The sequence below is a fragment of the Heloderma suspectum genome, chromosome 4 (assembly GCF_057233095.1).
Source record: "Heloderma suspectum isolate Gila_16-S chromosome 4, 16-S_ref, whole genome shotgun sequence".
Classification (NCBI taxonomy): Eukaryota; Metazoa; Chordata; class Lepidosauria; order Squamata; family Helodermatidae; genus Heloderma; species Heloderma suspectum.
This window is the reverse complement of record NC_139461.1, coordinates 79,820,765-79,847,020: the sequence shown is the minus strand read 5'-3', so window position 1 is coordinate 79,847,020 and position 26,256 is coordinate 79,820,765. Positions and strand designations below refer to the sequence as shown.

The window sequence follows — 26,256 nt, the reverse complement described above, 5'->3', positions numbered from 1 at the left end:
CATTGTGAAAACCAGGTCTGAGTCTTGGCCTTCTCTGAAAGGGCACTGATGTAACAGCAGAAGCCATTACATTGTTTTGTCTTCCATTTGTATCCCATAGCATATTAGAACTCATTTTAATTTTTTTTCATATGATTGCATGCCTGAGCTGTGGGATAGATCGTATTTCAAATGCTATTGAATGTTGCTAGTAAAGAGAGCTGATGAAGATATGGGTTGCATACATTGTCTGGGTGTATAGTTGCAAAATACTTTTGCTTATCTTCCTTTATCCTACCAATTAAATTAGGATTAGATCAATTTGAACTTTCTGTTTCCCCCTAAAGCTGCGTTCCCCAACCTGGTGCCCTGCAGATGTTTAGGAAGGATTTGAGAAGCTAAGGCTGAGTTCAGCTGCGACAGTCATATCCAAAGGAAAGCATTATTGGGTGTGGTTTTAGGTATTTAGATTCATCCAATCTTGATCAAGAAATCCTGAACTAACTTTTTAAGAAAATGCTTTTTTAAAAAGTAAGACCTACGGCTCCATCATGCTGTGAATAAGCAACAATTCTTCCTGCGGACTGCTGTAATTAAACAATTCTTGAACGTGTGTCTGTTTCTCTGGAATACAATGAGGAAGCACAGAACACTCCAGCAAATGGGCAGAAAATTGCACTGCCTTTTAAAAAATATTGAAGGAGTCTATCTGCTCTCATATTGCTCTTTAAGGGGGTGGAAACCCTCACAAATATGCCACTTTGCCTACTTAAAAGATTCTGGAGTGGATTCATCATTAGAATATAATCCACTTAGGGCGCAATCCCATTGAGATAGATGGTCGCCTCCTACTTCCTCTGAAGTTGGAAGTGACCGCCTATCCAATGCAGGGTGGCTGAAGCGCGGAGGAGAGGATTCTTTCCGTGCTCTGGCTGCCCTGCAGTTTGCCTTAGATGCCCAATTTCAGGTGTCTAAGTGTGGCTCCAGGGAGGGGGTGGGAACGGGGCTGGAGGCCACATAGGAAGCTGTCTAAACCAGTTTTTGCAGTCTCTTTCCCTCCTTGCCCCAGGAATACCCCCTTTTCACCCTGTCCATGCTCTGAGCATAGACAGGCATGGAAAGGCAGCCGCTGTGGTTCTCTCCGGCCTGGCTATGAGGGTGAGGGGGCGGGGAGCACAGTTTCCCGGCTACGAGCTCATAGCGCTGTCTATGAGCTCAGAGCTGGGAAACCGAAAAATCTTATCTCCCCCAAATGCTGCCTAGGGGACATAGGATTGCTGTCTTAGAGCTCAATCCTTTGCATGTTTAGACAGGAAAAAAGTCCTACAATTCCCAGCATTCCCCAACTAGCATAGCTAGCTGGGGAATGCTGGGTGTTGTAGGACTTCTTTCTGTCTAAACATGCATAGGATTATGCCTCAAATCACTCTTATGGGCTACTGCAGAGGTAATCATGGACTATAACCAAGGCTATGGGCGCAGATGTATGTGCATTGGATTGCATAGGGCCAAGCTTGGGAATGTCAAGCAGTTGATTCTTTAGATGATGGTAGGTATTATAGCAAATTCTCCCATGTTTCAGATGGAACATATCAAAATCAGATTCTTCAAATGGCTTATGCATTTTGCTGATGTGCAGTGAGGTATGGGAGAGTTGAGGCTGGTAAAACCAAAAAGAAGTCCTGTTGTGTGAGACCAAACACATGTATAATAAGATTCTCCAGATTAGACTTTACTGGTGTTGTTAACAACCACAGAAATATTAGACATCTGAAGGATAGTGAGAAGATTTGTGACCCCTGGGTGTGTCTTTAATTACACCCAAACCATGGTAGACATGGGAGATTAAACACTTCTTGAATAGCTTCTACTTTAATTGTGCAATATCAAAAGTCCCACTGTGTTTATTGGAGATAACTCACAGTTGGGTGTACATAGGACTGCAGCATAGTTGAAGGCCGCAATCTAAGGCACATTAAGGCATGCTTGATTCGAAGGAATGGGATGCAAGCAAATGTAACTTTCTGTCCCAAGTGTAGTGAAGGGAGACTTAATTTACATGACCATAACCAATATTATGAGTGTACCCTGCAAGATGGAGCTAGTTTCCTCCTTCCTTATCAAACTGCACAGTTGGAGTCAAACAGTAAATTGCAATGAGCTGGGCAACAAATCTTAAAACCATTACAGGTCTTTAAAATGTCACAACATTTCAAAGGGAAAGGGAACAATGTGCCTGGTAAATTAGATGCAGTAAAGAAAGTGTCACCTCCAGTAGCTTGTCTTGAGTCTCAGCATCATCATCACATTTTCATTGCCTCAAATGCTGCTGAAGAATAGTTTTTATAACTGAACAGTAAATGTACAGTGGATTAATGAAGATCATGTCTTGATGTGTGAAAATGGTCCTTTCCCCCTTCATTTTATTCTTTTGTTACCAGTGTCTAATCTGTTTGCGCATTATCAGATCCAGGCATCACTCTAGCAATGGTATTTATCTGGAATGTTGCCTTTTGTTTACTAGTTTTACCAGGCCTCCAGCGCTTTCTTTGGTCATCTGGTATCTCCCACTAATGTGATTTGCACTCCTATGCTCTGCAGGTTGTCACAAGCTTTTATTAGGGAATTAGGTGAAGTCCTGCCACCCTAGTTGCTAGCAAATCCACAGGACAGCTTTTCTGTGGGTTTTTAATTTTTTTTCCACTTCCATTTTGAAAGATGTGAACTTAACATGTTGCGTGTTTGTCCTTATGGTATTTAAGCTTTTATAATATATTAGCTACAGTGTAAGACATTCCTCTAATGCTTCTATTTCCCCGCAATTAATTGTTTGTGTTTTTGTTTTGTTTAGGTTTATTAGAAGGGAAAACACCCTCTTTATTTTAGAAAGAGTTGGGATTTCTGGTTATTTTCCACATTCTCTTCCAAACTCAGTACCTGACAAACTGAGTAATAAAAGCTGGGCAACCAAAGTTTTGATTTAACTGGTCATTACTGCAGATCCCAGAGAGCTTGATCATACAGTATATTTTTTGTCCTCAAGAATGATCTCAGCTGGTCACTCACATGTATGAACCAATATAATGTAGGAATCCAGCAATATGGATGTAGTTAGTGGGAATTTCTGTGGTCATGATAGCTGGGAAAAGTGCTACTACAATTCCAGGAAATAACTGCTGCATCTGTGATCACCAAGGTCATACATCTGGTATGGTATCATATGTTATGGTTTTATACATATGATATCTTATGTATGGGTGTGTCTCCAGGGGATAGTCTAGAGACTGCTGGACTAGAAGTGTATTGTGTGGAATAGCTGAAGGATCATTCTAGGTTGGATGTGTGTATAACAATTGTGTATATTCACACCATGTTGTGATGCCAAATGGCATTTTACAGCCTGCTATTATCAAGTCCTACTGTTTCGTCAAAATGCATGGTTAGACTGATCCTCTATGGGTAGAGATGTTGTTGTTCAGTTGTTAGGTCTTCGTGACCCCATGGGTAGAGATACAGTCAAGCAAATGCAACCTTTTCAGACCTTGCCACTTCAACATGGCAAGGTCTGAACTGATGGGGTGGGGTCAGCGCACTCGGAGACAGAGGAGGCGGAGTCAGTGTGCCTGGCCTTGCCCTGTACACACTTTAAGCCTTCATGCATTCAGGCAAATGCCTGAAGAGGCTTGTATAAACAGAGATTTATGCATCACAGTTTCAGGTGAGGAATCCTTTGTACTAGGAAGATACAGGAAATTCCATCGTAATAAACATAATTAACAAATAAGATAACATATTGAAGTGTTGCATTTTATTTTGTCTTACTAAAAAGGAAGCAGCTGATACATATATTATAAACGGATTAATTTAGTATATTGCTATGACAGTTGCAGACTCTTCAAATTGTGGAGAAATTGCACACTGCAGAAACTGCAGATAATGACATCCAGTTGCTTGCTTGGAAATCTGTACTTGCTCTAAGCTCTAGTTGTTCCAAACTTATGTGTGTTCTAAAGTTACATGTTCTATGTGAGACAGGTCCATTAACCCATTTTAAAAAATTGTCTCTATAAGTCAGATGTCTTGACAAGCAAGAATAGGTGAGACATCAGTCCCAGCAATGCCTTCCCTTTTCCTGTAGCCCGATTTGAGAACCATGTTGGAAGATGAGAGATATAGGGTTAGAGCCAGTGCTTTTGTTCCATGAATGGAAGGTGCTCAATAGGTCTTATTTCAGAGTAGGCATGGATAGCATTGCACTGTAAGGATGTTTCCAGATGGAGGACTCCTACCACTACTAATTAGAAGGCATTGTGCAGCTATTCCATCTTTTTCTCTTTAACAGATTTTATATGGCAACAGAAAAGTCAGAAGAAGCAGTAGGGGTTCATCACACGGAGCTTTTATCCTGCTATTGAGATGGCTGTCTCTCGGAAGTTTGTGGGCTCTTTACATGACGCTGTTAATGTCCAAGGTGCCTTCTGCAATTTCCCTCAGCCTATCTCATATTTTCCCCAAACGCAAAAAATGTGGTATTTTTCCCAGCCCGTGGAACAGGAGTGCCATAACCTCCCCGTGAAATTCTCCAGTAGCGGAAGAAACCACTGTGTCTGCCTGCTGTGGGCGTTTGTTTTCAGTTGTTGGGGTCAGGATGATGAAGGCATTGAAGATGGGAGTGGGGTTGCACGGAAAGAGACCTGAGCAGATTTGACAGGCGCGAGGGCTAGAATCGCCTGCTGATTGTGACTCCTGCCTCTGCATTTCTCAGTTGGAGGGAGGAAGAGGGTAAAATGCCTCCCTGCAATTAAGGGAGACACATCTGATCCCCCACCCCACCAAGCTCAGAAGCTATGTCTTCTGTTATTTCAGAGCACCCTATTAAGTTCAGTGGGGCTTACTCCCAAGTAAGTGTGCCAAGGGTTGCAGATTTACAGCACAATCTTACCTGTTATGTCTACTCAGAAGTAAGTCAGAGGTTTTCTGGGGGCTGTGAGAAAATAGTACAGCAGAAGTTAAGCTATGAAAACAAGACTCCCCCCCCCCTTTGCACACATGCCAGGGAGGGAGGAAAGCACTCCTTCAGTTCAAACCACATGGCTGCCTTGTAAAGAAGCCCTTCCTAATTCCGCAAAGAAACCAAAAGCAGGAAGCTCTGGAAAGGATGTGGGTTTTTTTTGTGGGTTCATGTAGAGACACCCATGGGAAGGTTGTGAGAGGAAGACAATGAAGTCTGGACCCCCTGTAAAATTCTGTGAACGAGGCAAGGCAATAGCACAATAAAAGCCTTGTCTGAAAGCACCCTAGTTTTCTTGGATAATTAAAATATTTTATGTTTTTTGCAAACCAGATAAACCAATCCTATGACCAGTTTCAATATTGTTTGATCATATTTTAGAGAGATTAGTTGTTTTAGAAATTTACATTTGTTATATTTCTTGTGAGTATGGTCCAATGTAAACAGGGAATATGGTTACCAAAGGACAATATGAATGTGCCAAATATTAGTAATTGTAAAAATATTTGGCTACCTTTTGATATTGAAAGTGCTTTTTTATTTTTGGTTATTTAAAAATGTAATTACCAATGCATACATTTGGATTCAGTGTTACAGAAAAATTCCCACTGGCTGATTCATGGGTAATTATGTGCCCTAGACAGGCATGTTTATCTGATGAGCTGTACAGTGCTGATGGGGCTTGCATCTATCTGTGCGCAACATAAACATTTTATTTGCAATGCCTGTAGTCAAGATATTGCATCTCACTGCCAATCCAGCCTTTTTAGCAGTACAGGTAAATCTAAAATGATTTCTAGGCCACCTTTAATGGTGGAAACTTATAGAGGCATCCAGCCAGCCAGGGGATCTAGGCACATGGAGACTTCAGTCCTCCCCCTACCTTTCTTATCTGTAGATCAGAGGTGAACCTCCAGATGTTTTGGCCTACAACTTCCTTCAGCCCTAACCAGCATAGCCAACAGTGAGGAATGGAGTCCAAAACATCTGAAGGGCCACAAGTTGCCCATGCGGTAGATGAACTATAGAAATGTAGCTTAGATGTAGAAAACTAGAAATATATTGTTGTCTTAGCTTGCTTAGATTATACTTTGGGTATAAGTATATCTTTCTAATTTGTTTCTGAACCCCACTGCTACCACTTACAAATACTAGCAAGCAGATAGGAGCTTGGTGTTCTCTTTAGAACTCATAGGACTATGGATTAGGATAGTTTATTTATTTGATTGTATGAAGGTATTTCTATACTGTCCTTCAACATCAGTTTTCTGGGTGATTTACAATTTGGGGGTGTGATCCAGTCATTCAGTGGCTCTGCGAATATGCTTCTAAAATGATGAGAGCTCAACAGCACCAGTGCTTAGGTAGTTCTATCGCTTTTGCATATTTGGGCATTTTTCTGCACAGAGATTTATGACTGTTTTGATAACCTCGTTTGATAAGGAAGTCAGTTACCTTGTATAACTGCAACATAACAGGTTGTGTTTTTTTTAAATTAAGAGTGCTGTTAAGCTGTGGCTTTCTGAAATAAGGGAATAAAGGTTGTGTTGGGCATAAATAAGGCAAATGTAGCAATCCAATTTGATGGTAATTCTGATAATAAATCCAATAATTGCTTGCCAGTTTGTCCAATAAGAACAGCACCCTTAATTTAAAAAAAAAAAACACAACCTGTTATGTTGCAGTTATACAAGGTAACTGACTTCCTTATCAAATGAGGTTATCAAAACAGTCTTAAATCTCTGTGCAGAAAAGTGCCCAAATATGCAAAATTGATAGAACTACCTAAACATTGGTGCTGTTGAGCTCTCATAGTTTTAGAAGCATATTCGCAGAGCCACTGAATTACTGGATCACACCCCCAAATTGTAAATCACCCAGAAAACATCACTGCCTTGTTGTGGCAAAGGGGCTTGTGTAACTCAGTGAAGCCATAAGCTATGCTGTGCAGGGCCACCCAAGACGGACAGGTCATGGTGGAGTGTTCTGACAAAATGTGGTCCACTGGAGAAGGAAATGGAAACCCACTCCAGTATTCTTGCCAAGAAAACCCCATGGAATGTATCACAAGGCTAAAAGAGATGATGCCGGAAGATGAGCCCCTCAGGTCGGAAGGTGTCCAATATACTACTGGGGAAGAGCAGAGGGAATTTCCAAGTAGCTCCAGAAAGAGTGAAGCGGCTGGGCCAAAGCCAAAAGGACACTCAGCTGTGGATGTGTCTGGTGGTGAAAAGAAAATCCGATGCTGTAAAGAACAATATTGTTTAGGAACCTGGAATGTCAGATCAATGAATCAAGGTAAGCTGGAGGTGGTCAAACATGAGATGGCAAGACAGAACATCGACATCTTGGGAATCAGCGAACTAAAATGGACAAGCAGGGGCGAATTTAATTCAGGTGACCATTATATCTACTACTGTGGGCAAGAATCCCTTAGAAGAAATGGAGTAGCACTCATAGTCAACAAAAGGGTGGGAGAAGCAGTACTGGGGTACAATCTCAAAAACGATAGAATGATCTCAGTACGAATCCAAGGCAAACCATTCAGCATCACAGTAATTCAAGTCTATGCCCCAACCACTGAGGCTGAAGACGCTGAGGTTGATCGGTTCTATGAAGACCTACAACATGTTCTAGAACTAACACCAAAAAAAGATGTCCTCTTCATCATAGGGGATTGGAATGCTAAAGTAGGAAGTCAAGAAATCACCGGGATAACAGGCAAGCATGGCCTTGGTGTACAAAATGAAGCAGGACAAAGGCTAATAGAGTTTTGCCAAGAGAACACGCTGATCATAGCAAACACTCTTTTCTAACAGCACAAGAGGCGACTCTACACATGGACATCACCAGATGGTCAGTATCGAAATCAGATTGATTATGTCCTTTGCAGCCAAAGATGGAGAAGCTCCATACAGTCAGTAAAAACAAGACCTGGAGCTGACTGTGGCTCAGATCATGAGCTGCTTCTTGCAAACTTTCGGCTTAAATTGAAGAACGTAGGGAAAACCACTAAACCATTCAGGTATGACCTCAATCATATCCCTTATGAATATACAGTGGAGGTGAGGAATAGATTTAAGGGATTAGACCTGACAGACAGAGTGCCTGAGGAACTATGGATGGAGGTCCGTAACATTGTTCAGGAGGCAGCAACTCAATCCATCCCAAAGAAAAAGAAATGCAAGAAAGCAAAGTGGCTGTCTGATGAGGCTTTACAAGTAGCTGAGGAAAGAATGGAAGCGAAAAGCAAGGGAGAAAGGGGAAGATATGCGCAACTGAATGCAGAGTTCCAGAGAATAGCAAGGAGAGACAAGAAGGCCTTTTTAATGAACAATGCAAAGAAATCGAAGAAAACAACAGAATGGGAAAGACTAGAGATCTCTTTAAGAAAATTGGAGATATCAAGGGAATGTTTTGTGCAAAGACGGGCATGATAAAGGACAAAGAAGGCAGGGACCTAACAGAAGCAGTTGAGATTAAGAAGAGGTGGAAAGAATACACAGAAGAACTATACAGGGAAGATCTGAATGTCCCTGATAGCCATGATAGTGCGGTCACTGAACTTGAGCCGGACATCCTCGAGAGTGAAGTCAAGTGGGCCTTAGGAAGCATTACTAACAACAAAGCTAGCGGAGATGACAGTATTCCATCTGAGCTATTTAAAATCCTAAAAGATGATGCTGTTAAAGTGCTGCACTCAATATGCCAACAAATTTGGAACACTCAAGACTGGCCACAAGACTGGAAAAGGTCAGTTTACATTCCAATTCCAAAGAAGGGCAATGCCAAAGAGTGTTCAAACTACCGTACAACTGCGCTCATTTCACATGCCAGCAAGGTTATGCTCAAAATCCTACAAGCTAGGCTTCAGCAGTATGCGAACCGAGAACTACCGGAAGTACCAACTGGGTTTCGAAGAGGCAGAGGAACCAGAGATCAAATTGCCAACTTTTGCTGGATCATGGAGAAAGCAAGAGAATTCCAGAAAAACGTCTCTTTCTGCTTCATTGACTACGCTAAAGCCTTTGATTGTGTGGATCACAACAAACTGAGGCAAATTCTGAAAGAGATGGGGGTACCAGACCACCTTACCTGTCTCCTGAGAAACCTGTACGAGGGTCAAGAAGCAACAGTAAGAACCAGCCATGGAACAACCGATTGGTTCAAAATTGGGCAAGGAGTACAACGAGGCTGCATATTGTCGCCCTGCTTATTTAACTGATATGCAGAGTACATCATGAGAAATGCCGGGTTGGATGAATCACAGGTCAGAATTAAAATTGCTGGGAGAATTATCAACAACCTCCGATATGCAGATGACCACCCTAATGGCAGAAAGCGAAGAGGATCTAAAGAGCCTCTTGTTGAGGATGAAAGTGGAGAGTGCAAAAGCTGGTTTGAAACTCAACATTAAAAAAGCTAAGATCATGGCATCTGGCCCCATCACTTCCTGGCATATGGAAGGGGAAGAAATGGAAGCAGTGACAGATCATATTTTCTTGGGCTCCAAGATCACCGCAGACGGGGACTGTAGCCATGAAATTAAAAGACGCTTGCTCCTTGGGAGGAAAGCTATGGCAAACCTAGACAGCATAGTAAGAAACAGAGACATCACCTTGCCGACAAAGGTCCATCTAATCAATGCTATGGTTTTCCCAGTAGTAACATATGGCTGTGAGAGCTGGACTATGAGGAAGGCTGAGCGCCGAAGAATTGATGCTTTTGAACTGTGGTGCTGGAGAAGACTCTTACGAGTCCCCTGGACTGCAAGGAGGTCAAATCAGTCCTTCCTAAAGGAAATCAACCCTGACTGCTCATTGGAAGGACAGATACTGAATCTTAGCTCAAATATTTTGGCCACCTAATGCAAAGAGAAAACTCTCTGGAAAAGACCGTGATGCTGGGAAAGACTGAAGGCAAAAGGAGAAGGGGACGGCAGAGGATGAGATGGCTAGATAGCACCACCAATGCAATGAATATGAACTTGAGCACACTCCGGAAAAGAGCGCAGGACAGGAAGGCCTGGCGTGCTATGGTCCATGGGGTCACAAGGAGTCGGACACGACTGAACGACAATAACAAAAGTGGATAAAGAGAACATCTTAGCCATTCAAAACACTTATAGATCAAAATGGATAAAAGAACTCCAGTGTTCTCTTTTGACTGTGTCCAATTTGTTCGCTGTTTTTAGCGATGGAATAATTTGTGTTTAATTCCTGTGTGTTTTGGATCATATACTGAGACTGCAATCATACACATACTTACGTGGGAGTAAGCCCCATTGAACACAGTGAGGCTTATTTCTGAGCAGATGTGCATAGGATTGTGTTGCTCCACTCTGACTCTGAGTGTGTTTATTTGGAAGTAAGTTCGATTGAAATCAGGAAGGCTTTATGGTTTCAGGACTGGGACGTCAAAGTGAAAATAAAATTTAGAGGGTACTAGGGTTTGTTTGGGTTTTTTTTAATGGAAGTTCTTATATTGGAGAGAATGAGCTTTGATGCTTGCCATATTTATTGGGCATCATAATTAATCACTAGAGTTAGATTGTGATCAAACAACTGCAGCTACGTATGTGTTGTGCTTTAAAAATGACTCTGAAGAATGCAGTTACAGGATGTATCTGATAATGAGGGTAGGACATATAAATAGAGTCATAGTGTCCTGACAACGGCTTAAGAAGGTCCCCGTGACCCATGAAATCCCCATTTTCCTTGAAATTGGCTATGCATCTTAAACTGCCGAAATTTAAAATGCATTCTGTACACTGGCTGGTTTTGACATTTGTTAGTTTAAATTAATTGGTACATAAGAACATGCTGCTATAGGAGTAAAATAATATAATGTATAGGACATGGCAAGCTTCTGTTCTCATGTATACAAATGCTACATAATTATAATTCTATGGATTTCAGTGGCCAATTACAGACATTCTAACTTACAAATAGCTCTTAGTTGTAGATTAGATTTAAAGGGACAAATTGTGCAAGAATTGAGTCTGGAAGTTTTCTTTGAAACAAAATCGGTCGTACAAAGACGGTTATTTTCTTTTTCTTTTCTTTTTTTCAAAGTTGGCAGACTTTACAGCTCTGACCAGAGGCCAAAAGGAAGATAAATGGCAACCAACCCCTCTTGTATTTTTGCAAAGTTTTAAACCCTGGGGTTTAGCTGAAGGGACTTAAGGAGTTTTTGAAGTGCAAATAGGTTGGTGAAGGGTAAGCCCTTTCAGAGTTTCATTTTGATGGATTTTTTTCTGGGTGGATTTTTTGGCACTGGCTGTGATCTAGAAAGCTACAGGGTTTGGTTTTGTCTTTGATCAATCATGCAATAAGAACTTGCCATAGGGTGTACTTTTTCTGCATTCATATTGATCCCATTGTGTTTTAAAGTAGTTAATTTAATGGGGGTCTTAAAAAATACCCTACCAAATAAGACATGGGTTAATGGAGTTGTCATTTCAAGGTCATGTTCCAGTGCTGGCAACAGCTTTAGACAAAAGGTTTCTGTAGTAGAAAGAAATGTTTTTGGACCACCACTCTTATTGTGTCTTCTTTAGCTGTGGGGATAATTAGGTTAATATCCACCTTTTGATGTATTTATTTGAATGCATGTACAGATGCTGTGGCAAATGTAATAAAATATTATGAACAAAAGAAATATGGTCATATAATGAACAGTTAGCAAATGTTAAACTGTCATGAGGACTTGATAACAAAGATAACTTCAAGCAATTTATATTAGACGAACAACATAAAATATTGTGCCACTTGCAAACTTATATCATAAGAAACGCCAGCATTTCTTATGATGTAACACACCACAATCATTCATAAGAGATTTCTATGAAACTGGGAAAAGGCACTTAATTTCTTGTGTTTCCCTCATTCTACAAATTAAAGCAATTGTGACAAACATTTACCCTAGTATGGAGCTTCAAGGACACACCCAAAACTTCGTGCAATCAGGGGCTGACCCATTCGCTTCAGCGTCGAGGAGTAACTCAGTACACAATCCCTGCAGAGCCTTCACTAATAATGAAAAAAAATGAGACAGCCTCTGCATTACATGGAGTCCCATGTGTGCACATCAGAACTCTCCTGCCCCCCCCCAGTCGTTTAGATCATAGCCTCTGCAGAACTTGTGATTGGAAAGAGTAATGTATTTAGCTTATGACATAACTGCTTGTAATTTAAAATGCAAATAAAACTAAATAATTTATATATATTAAAATATTAGGGATGCAATCCAGTGCACGCTCACATGAGAATAAACCCCTTTTCAACACAGAGGAACTTACTTCCAAGTAAGCATGCACAGGACAGTGCTATACATCTTGTGTTGAATCCAATCTGGTCATCTGCTAGCATAAGAGAAACCACTGGCAGAAGTGATTTCCTCTCCTCCCTGCAGCTCCCTGCCTGCCCCTCCCCCATCTACTCTAGAAGGTTGGGAGCAGGAGAGCAAAGAGACTTCCAGAGCAGATTTGATATTTGTGGGGAGGGGCTGCAGGTGGGAGGAGAGGACAGGAAGTCCCACTGTGCTGTGAAAGTCCCATTCCATGTCATGGGATCCAACCCCTTACATTTTAAGTCTGTGTTAAAATCCTGTCAGCAACCATAGGTATGTTTTTGTTCCCTCAGTGCCTTTCCTATATTCCCAATTTAATATTTGTCTGTAAAGCTTCATTTTCATGTATGAAATTGTTCTATGTTGCTAAGACTGCACTCTAGAGAAAGATCCTTGACCCAGATCTCTTGCTGTTTGATACCAGTTGCTTACTACCCAGAGTTTATGGCACAAAACAAATGTAAGAATTTCTACCTCTGAGGAAGATAATGTATAAAGTGGCGGACTTGTTAGACCAAGGACTTAGGGATCCCTTACCTGATCCCGACACTTGCTTCGCAGTGGGGGGGAGGCGCTCCGTCCCTCCCCCCAAAATTCTGGCCGGGGGGGAGGCGCCCCGTCCCTCCCCGCTGAAATTCTGGCCAGGGGGGAGGCGCCCCGCCCCTCCGGCCACAAAACCTCATCGTCTGCCGGGACGCAAATGGTGGCGGCCGTAGCCGCCGCCGTTTGCGTCCCTGCAGTCAGCCGTGATATGCTACGTAAATGTTTACATAGCCTATCACGGCTGACTTTGGGGGGGGGAAAGCACATACGCAAATGGCGGCGCCCATGGGCGCCGCCATTTGCGTTCCTTATTTTGGCACGTGTACTCTACATAAACATTTATGTAGACTACGGCGAAAATAAGGCCAACGCTATTTGCGTTCCCCTTATTTTCGCCGTAGTCTACGTAAATGTTTACATAGACTACACGTGCCAAAATAAGGAATGCAAATGGCGGCGCCGATGGGCGCCGCCATTTGCGTACGCATTTTTTTTCTCCCAAAGTCAGCTGTGATAGGCTACATAAACATTTACGTAGCCTATCACAGTGTTTTTTTAAAATCTAGCCGTGATAGGCTACGTAAATCTTTACATAGCCTATCATGTTTGTTTGTTTGTTCGTTTTACTTGGAAATGGTGGTAGCGGCAGCAGGTCGGAAGACTGGCTGCCGCCGCCGCACCACCGCTGAGCTGCCGCCGTGCCGCCGCCGCGCCGGAGCAGCTGCCGCCAGACACATTCGAGCAAGGTAAGTTCCATCCTGGGGGGGGTGGCAGGGGGTGGCAGACCATTTCTCCAGCAACTTCGGGGGGCCGAATGCACTGGCATTCGGCCTCCCCGAGATTTGTGGAGACATTCTCTGACATCCCTACAAGGACTACCAATTTCTTATGATGATCTTCAGAAGAAAACCAAATCAGTCTTTACCCAGATATCAATACCGGCAAACTGCGGGTACTGGGTCTGCTGTAGCTGCTGCCGCCACCAACACCAGGCCTTCCCTGAAGACTTCTGCCTGGCAGACGGCCAGTCCCTGCAGGACCAGGCCCCCAGGTACCGAGCCAGCTGTGCTGCTTCCACCTGCCCCTTCCTGGAGGGGCTATATAAGCTGGCTGAGGTGGCCTGGGAGAGCCAGGGCCTGCAGGAGAAGCTGCCACCACTGGGGAAGAGGCGTACCTGCTGCTGGGCCTGCTGCTGCTGTGCCGCCGCTGCCACCCCCCCCCCCCCCATTATCACTACCGTGGACTCCTGCCTGGCATTATTTTTAAGATTTTTTTTTTTTTTAACTTCTGCGGGATTCTGTTGTGTTTTTAGGGGTAGGTAGCCTGCCTGATAGGCAGGAGCGAGGGGGCATGTGTCCACTTGATGGAGGCAGTGGGGGGAGTGTTGGGGGCCAGAACATACTGAGGCTGGGCGGCAGGCACTGGTGGAGTGCTAGGGGCAGGCCATGCCAGGTAAGGAGAACAAGGGAGAGATGTGTAGTATCTCTTGCCTGCTCCGGGCCTGTCCAGAGCCAAAGGATGGCTGGGGGAGGTGTGACTCCATTTTCTGGCCTTTGTTTGCTGCTCTGCAATGCCAGGTCTGCTACCCAGAAAACCTCCCTCATCCATGATATGATCCTGGATGAAGGTGCAGACCTGGCATGTATTACAGAGACCTGGCTGGCCGAGGCCGCTGCTCCAACTCTTGCAGCCATGTGTCCAGCTGGATTTTCGTATGCACAGCAGCCGAGGGCTGGGGATCGAGGAGGGAGAGTGGCTGTTATCTACCGAGAGTCCTTGGTCTTCACCAGACCCCCTCTCCGGGAGACCAAGGTTGCTGAGTGCATGTACTGGAGGTTGGGCCCAAAGGGCAGTCTGGGGATTCTGCTCGTGTACCATCCACTACGCTGCATGTCTGACTCCCTGGCCGAGGTGCTTGAGGTGGTCTCTGATGTGTGTGGACAGTCCCCTAACTTATTGGTGTTGGGGGACTTCAACGTACATTCGGAGGCCATCCTCACAGGAGCACCTCGGGACTTCATGGAGACCATGGCTTCCTGGGAGCTGCACCATATTCTAACTGGGCCCACCCATGTAGCCAGTCATGCACTAGACCTTGTGTTTGTTTCTGGAGAAGCGGGGAGTGATCTGGAAGTTGGGTATATCCACCACCCCCTTGTCATGGTCAGATCACTATCTGGTGACGTTGGACTTCTCGGTTCCACAACCCCTCCACAGGGGTGGAGGACACATTAAAATGGTCCTCCCCAGGTGTCTTATGGATCCAAATGGATTCCTGAACGCGCTTGGGGATTCTCTGGAGCACGCCAACGGCCACTCGGTTGAGACCCTGGTTGGTGGCTGGAATGCCGTAATCACTGGGGCATTAGATCGGGTGGCTCCGAAACGCCCTCTCCCCCTGAACAGGGCTCGGAGTGCACCATGGTTCAATCCGCAGTTACGAGCTCTGAAACAGGAGGTGAGACGGCTAGAGCGCTGGTGGCAGAAGTCTCGCTCCAAAGACGATCAGACACGGGCTAGAGCTGTATCTTCAGCCTATCACGTGGCGGTGAAGGCAGCAAAAAAGGAATATTATGCTGCCTCTATCGCGTCTGCAGAGTGCTGTCCCAGGAGGCTGTTCCAAGTGGTCCGGAGCCTGGTCGGTCCAGTGGCTCTGGAACCACTGGAGCATTCTAAGGCCTCCTGTGAGGCCTTGGCACGGCACTTTGCAGATAAAATTGATCGGATTAGGAGTGTTACTCTGTGTGCTGTGGATACAGTTAGTGAGCAAGAGGCGGCCTGTGGCAAGCCGGTTTTGTGGGATTGGTTCCAGCTTCTTCTTTCTGATGAAATGGACAAGGTGCTTTCATCTGTAAGGCCGACCACCTGCTTACTTGATCCTTGCCCATCTTGGCTCATTATGGGCTACAGAGAGAGACTGGGTGAGGGGATCAAGGCAGTGGTGAACGCCTCCCTTGAGGAGGGATTGATGCCATCAGCCCTCAAGGAGGCAGTGATAAGACCGCTCTTAAAGAAGCCCTCCTTGGATCCCCAAGTTCTGAACAACTTTTGCCCAGTCTCAAATCTGCCATTTTTGGGCAAGGTGATTGAGCGGGTGGTGGCGATGCAGTTGAAGGCACACTTGGAAGAAACTGATTATCTAGACCCATTTCAGTCAGGCTTCAGGCCTGGGCATGGGACAGAAACGGTCTTGGTCGTCTTGGTGGATGATATGAGGAGGGCTCTGGATAGGGGTGAATGCTCCTTCCTTGTTCTCCTTGACCTCTCAGCGGCTTTTGATACCCTTGACCACAGTATCCTCCTGGTCTGCCTGGAGGGGTTGGGCATTGGAGACAGGTTCCGGTCCTTCCTCTCCGGCAGGTACCAGAGGGTAGCACTGGGAGAGGAGGTTTCAGACCCGTGGCCGCTCACTTGTGGGGTGCCACAGGGTTCCATCCTCTCCCCGATGCTATTTAACATCTATGTGAAGCCGCTGGGGGCTATCAGGAGGTTTGGGGTGTGGTGTCATCAATATGCGGATGACACGCAGCTCTACCTCTTGTTCAAATCTTTACCAAGGTTGGCTGTAGAATCCCTGTCCAATGTCTGGAGACAGTGAGTGGCTGGATGGGGAGGAATAAGCTGAAGCTGAACCCTGACAAGACCAAGGTACTTTTGGTGGGAGACAAGAGGAGGCTGGGGGATGTTGACCTGGTGTTGAATGGGGTGCGGCTACCCTTGAAAGACCAGGTCCGCAGCCTGGGGGTCATTTTGGACTCCCAGCTATCCATGGAGGCTCAGGTGTCAGCTGTGAGCCAGACAGCACTGTATCAATTCCATCTGATACGGCGGCTGCACCCCTTCCTTCGCGCCCCTTCCTTCCCGACCATCTGCTCCCATCGGTAGTACATGCCCTGGTCTCCTCTTGTTTAGACTACTGTAATGCGCTCTACATGGGGTTACCCTTGAAGATGGTTTGGAAGCTGCAGCTGGTACAGAACGCGGCGGCTCACCTGATTAAAGGCAGCCGCCGGCAAGATCACATCACTCCAGTGCTGAAGGAGTTGCACTGGTTACCAGTTGTTTTCCAGGCCAAATTCAAGGTGTTGGTTTTGACCTTTAAAACCGTATATGGTTCCAGCCCAGCCTATCTTAAGGAGCGCCTCCAGCAACACCAGACAGGCTGCTTAACAAGATCAGCCTCGGATGGCCTTCTCTCTGTCCCATCAGCCAGGACAGCTAGACTGGTGGGGACGAGGGAGAGGGCCTTTTCTGTGGTGGCCCCCACTCTGTGGAACTCCCTCCCTAGGGAACTCCGCCATGCCCCCTCTTTAATGAGCTTCTGCTGTACATTAAAAACGTGGTTGTTCAGGCAGGCATTTGGGGTAGGTTAGGGTATTTTAGAAAATGTTTTTATTGTAGAATTTTATTGTTTTAAACTGTTTTATTATATGCTGTACATCGCCCAGAGTGGTTGGGTGACCAGCCAGATGGGCGATTAATAAACAAATTAAATAAATAAATAACTGAAGGTACAATCCTTATCACACGTACTAGGAGTAAATCCCATTAAACTAGGGATGGGGGAGAAATTTGTTCAGTTTGCATTTGCAGTTTCGAACCAATGAGACAACCGAAACATAGTTGCTCTTTGAAATCCTTCTTCAAATTTTGCAGTGGAGTTCTCAAGTTTAAGAAAACTGCATATAAAATGCATATATTAGGGGAAAGTGCACACAAAGATGCATATATTTGTGAAAATAATGTGAACAATTCAGGATATTAGGAAAATTGCTTGCAAAAATGTGCATATTAGACAAAATTGCGTACAAAAGTGTGTATGACTTTTCATGCAAACCTTAAAAAAATATATTTTTAATGTTTGGAAGTCACAGAACTTGAGATTGGCAAAATGAGAGAAACCTAAATTGACAAATTCATTCATCCCTATATTAAACTCAGTGGGACTTCTCAATAAATATGCTTAGGATTGCTCTGGGTTACATTCTCAGTCACCTCAAATTGCTGGCCAAGTGACTGCACTGATGTTGTCATTTTGTCCACCAAAGGCCTTGTTTCTGTTATGAGCACTAACTCCTCTGGCTCTGCTTCTGAAAGGTAATCCATATTTTTGCTAGGGAGGCAGACCTTGGAAGGAATGGCAGGTAATTGGGCAGAATTTGCTAATCTGTTTATCAGCACAAATATTAAAAAGCTCAATACAATGTACTTGGTAGATGATATATAATCCTCCAGTATCTATAGTTAGTCTTGCTAGAAGCAATATACCTAAAAACGGATTCTTTTTCCATCTTTAATGGGAGTACCTATGGTAGAGCACTTCTGGGAGATAGTCTCAGATTAGGGCCAAAATCTTGTCCACTCCAGACCTTCTTTACCATACAGAACAAGAGAATGTAGGCTTCTTCCACAAGGAGCTTTTGAAACAGTTGTACACCCAGGCAAAACTTTGTATAGCAAGGAACTGAAAATGTCACCAAGTAGCAACAACATTGGCCGAACAAGGTGTGATGATCATGTGTTCGTCTTTTCCATTTCTTAATTAAACTTTACCGAATTGGCCTAATATCTGAGAGTTTAATTGCTTTCTTCACATATTTGTAAGTGTGATATAGTAATATTATTATATGCTTCCTGTATTGTATGGGATATTGCTGACATTTTTGTGTTTTTCGGTATATGTTTTGGATTGAAAAGTTTAATAAAAAATCATGTTTAACACCCCCCCCCCCCGACATGCTAATTTGGACTTGTGCATAATTCACTGAAGCCACTATTTCCATGCTAAATCAGGCATTTGGACCTTGAAGTGTCAAATTTTTCTGTATATGTAAACTGGAGAAACATTCCTGCTGTTAAGTACCCTTTCTTGTTCTATATAAAGTTTAGCATGTATAAGGTTTGGAGCCTAAAAACCTACTGGCTGTTTTCAGACGTAACACTGGACCATGGTTTCATGTCATGAAAATAAGCCGCAGCAAGCTTCAGACTCTTGTGCTCAACCCCTTCTCTCTCTTCTCCTCTGGCACAGCCAAAAGGACGAGATTCGAAGCCCAGTTCTGTATTTTGTTAATTGTAGTTAAGCATTGCATCCAAACCCTAAACTATGGGGAATCTGAACTATTATTTGTTGAAACAAGCTAGTTTCATAAACTATGGTTTGAAGTTGACTTGATTCAACAAACCATAGTTAAGATTAACCACAGTTTGTCCAGGTTTTGGACGTCAGAGCAAATTGTGGTTAATCTAAAATGGAAATGAAAGCTTCTAAGCTCCTCCTCACAGTCACATCAGAGGTGTGTGTGTGTGTGTGTGTGTGTATATGAGCCTGAAATTTGTGTCATGCATGAGCCTGAAATTTGTTGTGGCTTAGTGTTATGTCTGACCAAGACCAATATGTGGCCATGTGTTCAGGACTCTTATTTTGTTTTGTAGACAGTTCATGACTTCCAACTCATACATATGCTGAACTATATGTTGGAATCTCACAAATTTGTAATTGTTTTAAAAAGTTGGACTAATTGATCTATCCATATCATCATCCCCACCACCACCATCATCAATATTTCTTTTGCTTTGTTTTATTCCTGTTCCCTAGCAAAGATTGCTTTGTGTTTCTATATAAAAACTGATTCTGTGATTGTGGAAAAATAAAAGATCTCTATTCCAGAGGACGAAATAGATAATTTGAATCCACAGCTTCCCTTTCAGTAGAAGGGGAATGACTCTTTCCATATGTGGCATCTCATTAGTTTGTTGCTGGGAGATGTTAATATGACCTTCCTTTGTTACAGAAGTGATTTACTGCTCATCACAGCATCCTCCTTCTTTTTCTCTTTTTTTTTTTACTGCCCAAATTACACATTGTGTAATGGCTAATTGCACTTATCAAACAAGTAAAATGTTTAAAGACCAGAATGAATGTACATGAAACGATTATGGTGTGGGTTTGCAATAGTCAATTTAAATATTTAAAAACAACAACAAATCTTACACTAAAATATGTACAGAAATCAAATCCCTTCCAAGTCAGTTGAGCTATGCTATGAATGTATTTAACACTTAAACAGAAAGCATATTTCTTTAAAAGTTATGCTATTAGTCTCCACACTGTGTGTGTGTTTTAGTAAATGTACACACTTTATCAATACTTCTTGTACTGAAACAAAGAGATTTTCTAGGAGTATCTATTTGGAGTTTCCAGTTGCCCTATGCTTTAAAGAGTTACATATATCTAATTCCAGAATATTTGTAGTTCACAGAAGTGAAAGAATGAGTGTCCCTGCATCTTGAATTGCCTTTTTACATCTAGATTTGGACACCATTGCTCTTGTAAATAGCAAACATATAATTTAATAACAATGGGAAATGGGAAAATATCACATAAATTGGGTAGAATCTGGATTTAGTAAGATTTGGAGTCGACTCATTGAAATAAATAGGACTTAGGTTTGTCATGACCAGCTGCTCTATGTATGACTGGATTCAATCCAATATAGCTTTTAGATCAATGCATTTTTTATTTCTGTGAAATATCCTTAAATGGAACTTGTTGTCCTTTATTCTGTTACTCTTTTGGAGTAATTGCTATACAGCTGATTGAGTGTGTGTGTGTGTGTGTGTGTGTGTGTAGAGTAATCCTAATTCACTTTTCTGGCATGTATTTTTTCTGTGTTCTGCCTTGATTTGAGTAAAAGATGATTTTCTTTGCAATTGTTTTCTTTTTCACTTGTGAGAGATTTACGATGTCAGAAGGACAGTGTTAAGGCTGCTGTTGTATTTCTCCCCTGAGTTCCTAGAGGTGATGTTATCTTTTGTTCACTCAGCAGTATGGTCATTTCTAAGAGCATCTGTCACTTGAGGCATTATAAGATGGATGAGTCTCAAGTGAACTGCTGGTTGAAGCAAATGGTGAAAATAAGAAAAGACAAGGGGTTTGGAGGCTTTCAGAGAGGGCAGGCGACAAGGAAACAGTGTTTGAAAGGCAGGCAGTACAGAAAGAAAGCACCAAGATGGATCACATCTTGTCATATTTGGACCCCAAGATTCTTCACTGGATAATCTGAGTTGGTCATTTGAATCATGGTAAAAAGAAAATCTCATCTTTTTCGTTTTAGTTGTATTTTGTCATCACTGGGATAGAACTGTCAGGAACAATTGGGCGTTGTCATATTTGTCTCTACATAGGGCAAAAAACCTTTATTTTGTAGTTCTGACTGAGCATGTTATTTTTCATTCTGATGTTGTGCCTTGTGTGTGCATGATGTGCATTTTTCTTCAAACCATTTACAAAAGAAACATAGACAAGTATGCTCTGTGGCTCAAGGACTAGCATTGTGCATAGTTTTATTTCTTCTTAAAAACGTGTTTGGTTCCATGCTGTTTAGTTTAATACCAGGTTTTACCTGCTTATATCATTAGTGTCACGTTTTGAGATGAAAAAGCATTGAAACTGTAAACAACTTGAAATTACTCACTCCCTGTTGTTTCAATACAAGAAGTATCTCCATGATTTCTTAGTTCAACTAATTGTGTTTGACATGTCTTAATGAATGAAAATTATTTTTTTAAGCTGCTGGAACTGACGTTTTCTTGGAAGAACAGAATATATCTTAGCTCTCCTGTTTTTGATGGAGCTTTTGGAGGAATCAGAACTGTTGGCATGAAAAATGATTTTGTCAAATTGCTTGCTGTGTCAGGCTGTGAGAGGGAATCGGGAGAGGAAAAGGCAAAGAAATTAAGATGATTAGAAGCTTTAAAGCATCACAAATGGTAGAGTAGCTCCCTTCTCAATGGATGTAAATAATAGATGAAAGACTGAGAATGACAACAAAGGATCAGGGTGCTTAAGAGAATGTGTGCAGCCTGAATGGAGGTCTGTGGTCCAGGGCCAAAGGTCTTAGCTTTGAGTGTAATTAGAAGAAAATACAAAGATGTCATTACTAGCAGGTGAAATGTCCAGCACGTGGCCTCAAACATAGCAGTTTCAGCCCTGATGCTGTGGAAATTGGATTATAGACTTAAACAAAATAATAATAATTAAAGTATTTGCAAGGTCTTACAGTGTGGTCAGAAGCAATGTCGCTTGACTTTGATGACCATTAGTGATGGTTTTAAAAGTTGGTAGTGTGAGAAGTGATACAGATTAGAGAGAGCGAGAGCACAAGAGTGCTGGAAATCAGGGGAATGAAGAATGTTTGGCTAGCTTGATCCTAGGCTCTTCTGGGTTATAGTGAAAGGCAAGTCGCTACTGAGAGGCTAGAGTCCTAAGTGAGTCTGAGTTTTTGGAAGTAATGGGAAGTAGTTGGAGACTTGATTTTATATTCTCATTCCGGATCCTCAGTACTGTACAATCACCATGATTTTGAATGGGAAGTACATTGCCTGAAAATCAGGTCATTCTGCTTGCATATGACACACTATATGAAATAATTCAAAAACCTACCCAATAAGATTTGGATGAATGAAACTGCCATTTCAAGGTCATGTTCTGGTGCTACCAATTACTTTGAAAGACAAAGGTTCCTGTAGAAGAAAATGTGTTTGGAGTCTTGGAGATTACAGCATTGCAATGCTTAATTTAGGCATTCTTACATAAACACTTTTTGTGAAAGGGAGGGTGGAATTACATGGTGACTTATCAAGCACTGATGACAAGTTATTCATTGTTTAGTAGTTGCTCGAGCCACTTGAGAGCCAGTTATATGGAATCTGGCCACACTATAAGCGGGTCTTTCCCATGCTTCTGCAACCACTCACTCAGAGCCTTGTCATATTGCAGTGTTGAAGTCTACAGAAAATTGTTTCTCCATATAGTTAAAGCTACCCATGCAGTGCATTTTTAAGAAACTATATGGTTAATGGTTATGTGATTTCTTTCTCCAACTACCATCTCTACCTCACTTCCCATGTTCCAGGGATTTCAGTGGAAATCACTTTGATACAAGTATGCTTAGGATTGTGGCAGTAGTTTATGAAAGCAGATCAGTGGCAGACTTTTCATTCTCTCAAAGCAAGTTTCAGTCTGTGGCACAGTTTTTATAACTTGTTGTTTCTATTCAGTATTTGACTTCTAGGTTTTAGCATTCTCTTTCAAATGAAATGCTTCTCTTACAAATACAGGATTTCTACTGATGTTGTGCTAAAATAATGCAATGGCATCAGCATATCAGTTGTTCACATTCCTTTTTGCATCATTTAACTTCGTGGCTACTTTTTCATCATAAATAACAATATTCTTGCAGCAAAACTATGTTACTGATTATATTTTCCTTTCGGTATATTTATGCCAGGTAAATGTTGCCTGATGAATCTCTTGAGCATGGTGAAGTTAAAATATTTAAACTTTTCCTTTTATCAACCTAATGTGGGTGCCTGCATCCATATATGCTAGTGGTACCGAATTTTAATTTTGTTAGTAAATGAGCTTTTCTTTCGTTCAGAGGAACAGATCTTACTGTACTAAGTGCAAGATATATTTATAAAGGCCTATTAGAAAGCAAACTTTAACTCTGGAACATTATTACTATTACCCTCATCCTCCTCAGTGTCAAGTGTCATTTAAGAACTTCTTGGCTAAATGGCAAATCTGGAGAATAAAACCTTTTCCATTGTCTTTAATAGGAAATATGCCACATGTATTCTCTAATTTTTGATTTGGGACATTTGGAGCCAGTCCTCCCTACGTTAGGCCAAGTGGACACAAAGGAGTATCCATATGGTAGTCACTTGAAATCCAAACTTGCATGGAAGCTTCTCTGTATGGTGAACCAGTGGTGTGTAACTTCTGGAGCTGATACTGAGATGGCTACTATATGTATGGGCTTGACTTTCCAGAAGTGATTTTTTTCCAAGAATAGACCTTGATATATTTTTTTTCATTCTCAGTGTTTTCAACATTATGTGTAAGAGATTGCAAGTTCTATTATAGTAGCTCTTTTGAGGAGGTTGCTGTTTACCAGTCTACCATAATCTATTGTTTTCTGTATTAAAATATAGGGCAATACATTTTGTGTGTGTGTGTGATACAAGAAACAGTGCATTGTAGTCCTATGCATGTGTTTACTTGACAGTAAGTCCTGTTGAGTCCAGTAGGGATCACTCCAAAGTAAGAATGGATAGGACTGCAGCGTGAATATATAATTAGGAACAAAATTTAGGGAAGCTTCTAATGGGGCTTGCCATATGGACATTTTGTGAGGTGACTTTAAATGTTTGTTGTTACACGTAATTGTTTTGGATCTCCATCTTCCTCTGTTATTTTAAACCATGTTATTATTTTATAGGTCTTTAAAATTTTCAACAGTCTGGATCAAGTGGCAGAATAACTTTGAACAATCGTCCATCATGAATGCGTTTAAGAAAGGTTGAAAGGAATACAAGAAGGTAGGATTCTTTCCATATTCATAATTAAGCTTTTGTGATTATGCATTGATCATAAGTGTCTGCAGTGGCAATAGAAAGATATTCTGGCTCATTCCCTAATGTAGACATTTCCCTCAGAAATGAAGCTGTTTGTTCAGCTGAATTTTCAGTTTCATTAATGCTTATGTTAATATGTCTCTCTATGAACTTGTCAGAGCATCAGCATAATGTCAAGATTTATAACCTTGTGTACCACATTCTATTCCTAGTCACTTACGTTATTAGGTGCTGACACATTGGATCCAGTTATTCATTTGTTATAATAAATCTTTAGAAAATACGAATATGTTCAGAAACATAAAGATAATTATTTTTGTGGTAATGCGAAATTAAAGAAAAGGGGGTTAGGGTTAGCTCACACTCAAGATTTTTATTTGGTGTTTCAAGACTGCCAGATAATTGACAGTGAGAATTACCCTTGTTTATTTATATCGTAAGATTAAGTATAAATATTATGTGTATTATTAGTCTGCTGAAGATATAATTTATCTTAATATTTTTTATTTCATTATTTGAAGTATTTATATTCTGCCTTCCTAGTTCAAAAATTAACCACTCAAGGAGGCTTAAAAATCAATTTAAAACCACCAAATCATGTTTAAAAGCACAACAAAAAACACAATAACAGCAGAAAGAAAGAACAAAAAATCAAAGTATAACAAGAGAGAAACTGCAAAAAAAGAATTAGCCTGCCTAAATAAAAAGATTTCAGTACATGGCAGAATACTATCAATGAGGGGGTATTAAAAACAGGGTTGATTTGAATTTATTTAAATATTGTGGTTTTAATGTTTTATATATTTTATATTGTTTTATTGTGTGCTCTTTGGTTTTAATTTTTGTGAACTGCCCAGAGAGCTTCGGCTATTCAGTGGTATAGAAATGAAATAAATAAATAAATCTCTGAAGGATTTAATTCAATTTTAATGATTTAAATTGCAGTTTAAGTCACTAGTGAGGAAGATTATATTTAATCATCATTTTTTAGTAGAAGTACATTATTGTTTAATATAATCTTAATACATATTCAGAGATGTAGCTTTCATTAGAAGGTAGGTACGCAGCGGAGGATACATGCAGCAGAAGTTTCCTGCATGAATGTTTTGTTCACTTTTGTTTTCACTTTCTATTCTCCTCCCCTCTTCCTTTCATTTATATCTGGACTCCTCTTCGTTCAGATCTACTCTAACTCCGCAAATTCTCTATTCATTGTCTGTTTCTATCTTTGCACTTAGAGAGGGGCGAGGCCTTGAAAGACAGAGAGAGCACATCCACTTCTGTATACCACTTGCAGTGCAGAATAGGATTGATCAGGTTTTCTCCCATCTCCATAAACTACTGTTAACATATTAATAGAGTATAATTAGAAGTTGTATAATTAGTATTCATAATGATATCTTTGACCTAGGCTCTTATTTCCTAATTGTTTTAAGAGAATTTCAAAATCTGTTTTAAATTTAAAAAATCCAATTTAAATCAAAAAGATCTGATTGTTTTGATTTAAAAAAAATCATTGATTTTTATCAACCCTGATTAAAAAATCTCCTGGAGTAAGAAGTCTGACAGACTGGGTGCCACAAGTGAGAACAACTTCTCATATGGTCCCACCAACTGTGCCTCAGATGGCAGTGGCACATGTAAGACGGCCTCTGCTGATGATTGTCGAATCCAGGCAAGGTCATACAGGATGAGGCTGCCCTTTAGGTATGCAAGTTCCCCTAAGCCATTTAAAGGTGAAAAAGTGTGAACCAACCAGAGAGTTTTGGCTATTGGGCGGTATAGAAATGAAACGAAATAAATAAATAAACACCAGAACTTTGAACAGAGCCCAAAAAAAACCTTGCAGCTGATGTACTAGAAAGACCACATGCTCCAAAAAGTCCCATCTAGCTGTGTTCTGCCCTACTTGTGGTTTCCCGATAGTTTTCAGACACTATGAAGAACATATT

The 26,256-nt window shown here is 41.7% G+C and overlaps 1 protein-coding gene across 1 annotated transcript in view; it reads left to right on the top strand.

Moving 5' to 3' along the window:
• GREB1L (GREB1 like retinoic acid receptor coactivator) overlaps nt 1-26,256 on the top strand; it is a 229,354-nt gene that overhangs the window by 71,602 nt on the left and 131,496 nt on the right. Inside the window, exon 2 of the mRNA XM_084849730.1 lies at nt 24,169-24,268. The gene's annotated coding sequence lies outside the window, so the exon portion shown is untranslated. The remainder of the gene's footprint in view (nt 1-24,168; nt 24,269-26,256) is intronic.